At 34.1% G+C, this 8,910-nt stretch overlaps 1 protein-coding gene across 1 annotated transcript in view; it reads right to left on the reverse strand.

The window, feature by feature from the left end:
- Positions 1-7,983, reverse strand: part of LOC149791934 (uncharacterized protein CXorf38 homolog) — a 45,223-nt gene extending 37,240 nt beyond the window's left edge. The window contains exon 1 of the mRNA XM_089969294.1: positions 7,852-7,983. The gene's annotated coding sequence lies outside the window, so the exon portion shown is untranslated. The remainder of the gene's footprint in view (positions 1-7,851) is intronic.
- Between the last annotated feature and the right edge of the window lie 927 nt (positions 7,984-8,910).

Consider the following 8,910-nt stretch of genomic DNA (forward strand, 5'->3'; position numbering starts at 1 on the left):
CAGTACTTTTATTATTATTCCATATTTCCATTGGTTTCTGGTCTCCTTTAAAGACATTCTGGATTATAGCATTGTGATACAACAGTTTGTTAGCATATCAACACTATTAAAGGCTATTGGTACATCAGCACAATGAATATTGTAATTCATTCGAAATACTTCATAGGTTGGACATGTGATGAACATTTACGACTATTTAGGAATTAATTCAAAATATTTGAGCTTGGTATAAATATATTGTCTGAATAATATACACGCTAAAATGTTTAAATAAAGATAGCAAAGAGCGTAATCATCTGATAGATGCGACAAAACCATTTAATCTCCACTCGTGACAAAAAATAGGTATACAATGACGCTATTCAAGTTGTTAAAAGCCATGTTCTTTTCAGATTCTTCTACCAACTTAACATGATTCAGCTGTTGCGTATGTTCGATACATACATGATTCTTATAATGCCCACGTAGGTATGCCGACACAGAGTTCCAGGAAAATAAATTATTTGTTTAATTTTAAAAAGCTTGTTGTTTTAACTCTCTCTGTTACTGTTTATTCGAGCCTAAACACGTAACATAGAAATTGGGCGCTCGTTCTTGGATAGTTGAATTTTGGATAAAATATTTCAGAAAACTGTTTTTTGAAATTTGAATTCCCCTAGGTTTTGAAATCTTTAGTGAGATCGACACGCTTTTTCTAAAATGGCATCAAAAGTGGAAATTTTTCTTTCAAATCCTACCCAGGAACAATTAGATCTTTTCAAAAAAGATGATTTGATTCAACTTGACAGAAAATAAGGTCTTTCTGAAGTAAAGGCTTCCATAACGAAACAGGAAATAAGAAAAATTTTGGTTCAATATTTGGTAGACAAGAATGTTTTGGATAAAAATGCTTTGGTTTCAGTCAGTACGTCTGTATCAGACTCCGACACAAAAATTAAGGAATTAGAATTAAAATACAAGATGGAATTGGAGTTGAGGAAGCTGGAGCTTCAGAAAGAAGAAAGAGAAAAACAAATGCAAATGCAGTTGCAACTGGAAAAAGAAAAAGAACAAATGGGATTACAAACAGAAGAAAAAGAAAAAGAAAGACAAATGCAAGAAAAACAATTGCAGTTACAATATAAAAAAGGAGAGAGAGGCAGGAAAGAGACAGAAAGACAAATGGAATTACAAAAAGAACAGATGCAAATACAGATACAAGAAAAACAAAATAGATAAGGAAATAGAGAAGGAAAAAAGGGAATATCAATGTAAAATGAAAGAAATGGAACTGCAAGTGAAAAACATTCGTACTTTAAATTCAAATTTAAGTTTTGATCTTGCAAAGAACATTAGTGTCCCCTTTCAGATAAAGAAAAGTAGACAAATATTTTATTCATTTTGAAAAAGTTTCTGAAAATTTGAAATGGCCAAGGGAGCATTGGACTCACTGGTAAGGCTAGTGATATTTATAATTCACTGTCAGTTCACCAAAGTGGTGACAATGATGTGGTTAAAGAATGCATCCTAAAGGGTTATGAGTTAGTCCCTGAAGCTTATCGGCAAAATTCAGAAACTATAGAAAAGAAGCTGGATAAGCTCGTATCGAATTTGCTAGAGAGAAAGAGCAATTATTTGATAGATGGTGCTTAGCCAAGAAAGTTGAGCGAGGTTATGAAAGTCTCAAACAACTTGTATTACTTGAAGAGTTCAAAAACTGTGCCCATAGTGATATTAAGTTTTATCTTGATGAGCATCATATTGAAACTTTGGAAAATGCTGCTCGTGCTGCTGATGAGTATTTTTTTAAACTCAAAGTTCCTTTTGTAAATAAGACTTCTACTCAACAGTCTTTTGGCAGAAAAATATTTCAGCCTAATACAATCCCTTCTAAAACTCAAACTGGCACAACTTCTAAAAATCAAACTTCGGAGAAGCTTGATTCAAGATCCTTGTCTCTTCCTACGTGTACCTATTGCAAGAAAAAAGGACACGTTATTTCTGATTGCTACAAATTGAAAAATAGGCATCAAAATCAAGACAGACTTATTCCAAATGCTCTTATTTCTAAGAGGTGAAGGTCACGGTCATGTATTGAAAGCAATACATTTGTTGGGTCTAACAAACCCCAGTCTGATTTGATTATGGAGAATCATGAACCATTCATATCGAAGGGTTCTATATCACTCTTGGGTGATTCGGCCAATCCTATCCGTATTAAAATTTTAAGGTACTCAGGAGCTTTTCAGAGTCTTTTTTTGTCGGGTACTTTGCCTTTTTCTGAGAGGTCTTCTAATGAGAGTGCTCTTATTCAGGGAGTAGAGTGCGGCTTTGTTGATGTTCCTCTCCACTGTGTAAATTTGTTATCAGACTTAGTTTCAGGACCCGTGACAGTCGGAATGGTCTCTGATTTACCCGTTGAGGGCATTCATTTATTATTAGGCAATGACCTAGCTGGAGACAAGGTTGTGGTTAATCCACTTCTAACTGACAAGCCTTGTTTGAATCAGAAAGTCGATCCAATTGAATAAGAATTCCCTGATGTATTTACAGCTTGTGCAGTTACCAGAGCTATGGCAAAGAAAGCTCTTGAGAATGATGTTGATAAGGGCAGTATTCCTTTAGCTGACACATGTATTGGTCAGGTTTTTGTTGAGGTCACTTTTACTCCTTGTTTGGATCAATCAGAAGGTATTGGTCACAGTGATCCTCTTTTAACGACTCATTCTCTTTATTCTAATCAGGGTGATAAAAGACAATCACTTGTCGTCGAACAGAAAAAAGATCCTGAGGTCTCCTATTTGTTTCAGAAGGCCGTTAGTGAAACTGAAGCTACTGAAGTTCCTGCCTGTTATTTCATTACAAATGGAATTCTTATGAGAAAATGGAGACCTCCCGCGGTACCTGCTGATGATGAATGGTCAGTGAACTATCAAATTGTAGTTCCGAAACCTTACAGACAGGAAATACTTAGTCTGGCCCATGAAACTCCAATGGCTGGTAATTTAGGGATCAATAAAACTTATCACAAGATCTTAACTCACTTCTATTGGCCAAAAATCAAAAGTGATGTTAGTAAATACTGTAGATCTTGTCATACCTGTCAAATGGTAAGAAAACAAAATCAGAAAATTCCCAGGGCTCATCCACAACCTATTCCTGCCTTTGACGAACCATTTAGTAGAATTATGGTAGACTGTGTTGGTCCCTTACTTAAGACCAAGTCAGGTAACCAATACCTGTCGACCATTATATGTGCATCAACAAGGTTTCCAGAAGCAATTCCCTTGAGGAATATAAAATCTAAAACAATAGTAAAAGCTTTGATAGTCTTTTACTCAATTTGGCCTTTCTAACTCTATCCAATCGAGTTAAGGGTCAAATTTTAGGTTTAGAACTTTCCAGCCTATATTGCTTTAACTTGGCATTCAGCAATTCAAGTCAGAAGTGAAGTTATGGTTTGACAGAACTATAGTGGAGAGAACTTTTGAGTTTTGTAATAATAGAGTTCTGTCTTTCTTGTTCATTCTTCAAATTTTTCTTCAGTTTAGATAGTACGGCCCTTACAAAGTTAAGAAGAAAATGAATGAGTTAAATTATAATATTAGTGCTCATAGAATCTAAATAAATTAGAAGAGTACCAGTATATTGAAAGAGATAGCCATGTTAAACATGCAATTAATTTAGTTGTACCTGTCCCATTCAGTGAGGATTTAAGTGAAGGAATATCGTCAGATTCTACTGACATTGGAGTGACAAATCTTCGAAATTCAGAAATTATGAAAGATCTGGACCAGAAACTTTCACATTTGCAAGAACAAGAAAGAAATGAACTTAAACAGTTATTATTTGGATATGAGCACTTATTTCCAGATGTTCCTACAAGGACAAACAGAATGTTCCATGACGTTGAAATTGTAAATTCCAAACATGTCAAACAACACCCGTACAGGATGAACCCTCTCAAACAGGAATACTTGAAAAAGGAAATTCAATATTTGCTGGAGAATGATTTTATAGAGCCCAGTAAAAGTGACTGTAGTTCAGCATGCATACTTGTTCCAAAACCAAATTAAACTTTCCGTATGTCTACTAAATATAAAAAGGTGAATAGTGTGACAAAAACAGACTCATTCCCATTACCAAGAATCGATGACTGTATTAATAAGATTGGGAATGTCAAGTATGTCACCAAATTTGACCTTCTGAAGGGATTTTGGCAGATTCCACTAACGGAAAGAGCAAAGGAAATTTCGGCATTCGTGACTCCAGATGGATTTTACCGATATAGAGTAATGCCGTTTGGGATGAAAGGGTCGCCGAGTACATTTCAATGCCTCATGAATATGATTACCTGTGGTCTAGACAATTGTGATGCTTATTACATCGATGATGTCATCATCTACAACGACACGCACATGGAAAGAACATTTAGCAAAGATTCGGAAATGTTTTGACAGATGCATGTTTGACAATTAATTGATCTAAAAGTGAGTTCTGCCGTGCTAGTGTTACATTTCTGGGACACATCGTGGGACATGAACAAGTTAAACCTATATGTGCTAAAGTCGAGGCTATCTCTGAATTTCCCATTCCCGTTAATAAAAAGCAACTGATGCGATTTTTGGGTATGGCCGGATATTATCGAAAATTTTGTTCAATTTTTCTAACATTGTTGAACCCCTGACAAATTTATTGCGCAAGAAAAATAAATTCCTGTGGACTGAAAAATGTAAGGAAACCATTGACAAATTGAAAGCCATACTTAAAAGCACGCCAGTTCTTACAGCTACAAATTTCAGCCAATCTTTTAAACTGTCTGTTGATGCAAGTGGCAAGTGATGTTGGGGTTGGAACAGTTTTGATTCAAGAAGATAAACGTGGTATTGATCATCCAGTGTGCTATTTTTCCATGAAATTAAATAAGCACCAAAGGAATTATTCAACAATCGAGAAGGAATGTTAGGCTGTGATATTGGCATTACAACATTTTGAGGTTTACCTTAGGTCGGATCCTTCCTCGATTGCTGCATTTAGTGACCACAACCCCCTTACTTTCATCGGCAAGATGAAGAACAAAAATCAAAGGCTACTAAGATAGAGTTTGTTGTTACAGGAATATAATCCTGACAGCAGGCACATCAAGGGAAAAGATAATTTAATAGCAGATGCACTTTCCCGTGTATAGAAATGTATTATTTCATATACACTTTTTGTAATTCAGAAGAGTACTTCTTATGTTTTTCTTTAAACTTATGTATTAATCTATGGTAAAAAGAAAGCTTTATCATATAAATCTTTCTTTTTTGTGGGGGAAGGTGTTACTAATATCTGATTTAATATATATTTGTTAATTTAATTGTTTGTTTGTCAGTTTTAATGTTTATTTTCTTACATGCTATTGTAATGTAAATTTATTCACTAGAGATGATACTTTTTCAGAAAATTGTTTGACCTTGATTGTTAGTTTATAAACAACAGGTGTTGATCTAAATTCTGACCTGGATTCAGAATTAGTAAACAAAGTTCTATTTTATTTTAAAATGATTGGTTGCTGTCAAGGTCATGATGGGACTACGTGGGTTAAGAAGTAAACACTTTTATTTTATACTTTTATTCTGGGAATAAAATCATTTGTCTAATCAAGAACATATTCTGTATATGTGATATAAACATCGCAACTTGGGGGAAATTCGAAACTGCGTCTTATGATACAATATAATCTTTGTTTTGAGAGAGTTCTTAGTTTGGGGCTGTTCATGCTGATGTAAAGTCAGTTTGTTGTAGCCAGATTTGAGCTATAATAATTCTTCAGATCAGTTGGATTTCAAAAGGATTAATTGTTTATTCTCTGGAAATATTTTGAGGAGTGCTCACAGAAATTTTGGAAAGACATTGTTTACAAATTTAATTTTGATTTCCAACACCGGAGTGCCATTATTTGTATTTCTACAAGGAACTGTAGATAAGTACAGTACTGACTACATCATACGTCGTCATCTATCTTGGATTTTACATCGAATTTGAAAATATTAGAACATTTATTGCAAGGATTTATGTAATTTATTCGTGGATTGTTCTTAGATTATTTTTTAATTTGATTCTTGAAACCGTAAGTTCTTCTGCTTTATTCATTTTTACAGAATTTTCCAGGAAAATAGATTATTTGTTAAATTTTAAAAAGCTTGTTGTTTTCGCTCTTTCTGTGTTACTGTTTATTTGAGCCTAAACACGTAACAATGACTACCTACGAGATTTATAATAAAAAAAGTACTATAAAGAAAGGTTACAAATATTTAGCGATGGCTACACTGAGAATAAGCAACTTTCGTAAGTGCATTAGTAATGTGCTCGTCTATCGGCCGAGTGCCACACTTGTGAGCGAAGAGGTGAGAAACCATATTACATTAACACGAATGTTGAACCGTGAGTGATTTCCACTGTTCCTGAACGGGTGTTACATTTTCATGTGACCTTCTTTCGATAATGCGAAATGAAACGAAGCTACGAAAAGGATACAAAATATAGTGTCAAAAAGAAAAGTTTATTAGTAGATCTGCTCGAATACTGTAATTAAATGTTGAATATTCTTGATATAACTTTCAATCCTTTCGTGATGCTCCTTTTTATTTAAATTATTTTTAAAGTTATTAATTTCAATATTAAATGCGAGTTTATTCTACATTTCGATGCAAAAAGCAACTAAGGTCCGCCGACCCCCATCCCACCCCACCCCGATCTTAAGAAATCGTGTCTCTACTACTAGAAAGAGTAAACAATCTTCTGAGATCTATTAAAGCCAGGTACTCACAACTTTCATGACATATACCGCAAACAGAACAATCACAACTGGAGTAGATAAAATATAGAAAGGTAGCTGTATAATTTGTACATTAACAATAAATAAAAAAATTAATAAATAAATACTGATAGGTAATAGCCATGTGGATATGCCTACATGTATCTGAAAAAGAAAATCACGGTCATAAGGAAAAGTGTAGCGAAAAAAAAATAGTTTTTTAGTATAAAATAATACTAAACATATCATTGCAAAAATACATTTTTACGTCAATCTGTCGTTATTGTTATGCAGTTAAAGAGTTGATTCTGTTATTCATCTGTCTGTATGTCTAACTCTGCTCTTCTAAATATCCATGCATTGTTTTATCCAACCCGCAATAAATAAATACATTTGCCTATCACCTGGACGAGAAAGGTGAGATTTATTAGTGCTTTCTCAGCTTTCTTCAAAACATTCAGAATATAACGCAAATTCAATGTGAATGGACACTACCAGTAAATAAAAAACAGGACTTGGTGGATAAAACAGCTTTGAAGACATAATTAAGCAATATTTTGTATTTAAAGAAAACAAAGCATCACAATTCTCAACAAGCCTTTAAACCAGAAATAATTTTTTATAGTCCTATGTATGAGGTTACAAATATCTGTGTGTGTGTGTGAGAGAGAGAGAGAGAGAGAGAGAGAGAGAGAGAGAGAGAGATTGGGCTGAGATTGGGTGGAGATGGAGAGAGAGATTTCCGCGCTGCAAACTCGTCGATACAGGTAGTTGGACTTTTGGGGTAAATAGAATGGCCGCTAATATCTTCCATACTTCTTTAAATTTAATAACATAGCATTTGATAGTCATGGAATAAAACAAGAGTCATTATATTAAGGTATGTACATTTGTTAATTAGATACATAGTTCACACTATTTACGCAGCGGACGATAATCAACAGTAACTAAAGGAACAGCGTTATAATAAAAACAAAATACTCAAACATTCAAAAAAACAAGTACCTCCTTGAAAACGTATGTGAACACCGGAGTTTTTTGTTTGTTCTACTTTGACTAAAAGTAATACTTACATGTGCAGACTAGAGTGTCTCAGTCTAGCATTTTCGTCAACAACATTCAACATTATTAAAGTCATTCAATTCTACTCCCCTTCAGAAGTTTTAAACGGACAAAGAAACAGTGTGAATCATTCCTAATTCTTCGGCTCGTTGTTATATAATACTGACTGTAGCGAAAGGATCTTTAATATTATGCGGGACGATCTGATTGGCTGAATAACATAGCGTCATGGAGAATAAACATTTAGCTACTAACATATATGTATAATGCTGTACATGTATTTAGCCTCAATACTGAACTCTTGACAGACGGAGACGTTACTGTTTTGAGCTATAAATCGGGTTGTTTAATTCGAGCAACGCATGCCTGACGCAGTTTTGTTACATTTATATCAGTCATATCACTGAATGACAGACTTATATAGCCCGTTTTAAATATGTACTCCTGACGTGCTTCCAAAATATAAATGAACACTGTAGTCTCCCTTCAAATAAATTAGTAGAAACAAAAGGAGAGAGAAAAATAAATTCCTAATGTATTCAATCAACGTGTAAAGTTGTTTGTTAATCTGTTACAGGTCAACTACCTGAGCCATCTTGGTGACGATATGATGTATGAATATCAGAACAGCGTCAATGTTAGTGATATAATCTTCTCTAGTTTGCGAATCCCGCCCCCCCCCCAAAAAAAACAAAGAAATTAAAAGAGAATAATTCTTATTGAAAGATAAATGCATTGTGCCAAAATCAATCTTGCTCTTGAATTGTACGTTACCTTGAATAGTGCTTCATGGATTACCTCCCCATAATGTATTTATCGCATAGTTTATTTAATAAACACGTGTTTCTGCCAAGCAGAATTAAAACAAAATATACAGATGCAAGTGACAAATGGATAAGTCAGGTTCAATATAAGATAACACTAAAGTGATTATTTTTGTCAAAGTTTATGGCAGATATTACACTTAAAAAAACGTGGACTGACCATAAAATTCTATGACAACATTGCCTGGAGTAATGCGAATAACTTGATATATGTGAACCTTGGAATGAAGTTATGTTGGTGATAAT

Source organism: Sinohyriopsis cumingii, chromosome 9 (assembly GCF_028554795.1).
Source record: "Sinohyriopsis cumingii isolate HCF-2022 chromosome 9, ASM2855479v2, whole genome shotgun sequence".
Taxonomy (NCBI): domain Eukaryota; kingdom Metazoa; phylum Mollusca; class Bivalvia; order Unionida; family Unionidae; genus Sinohyriopsis; species Sinohyriopsis cumingii.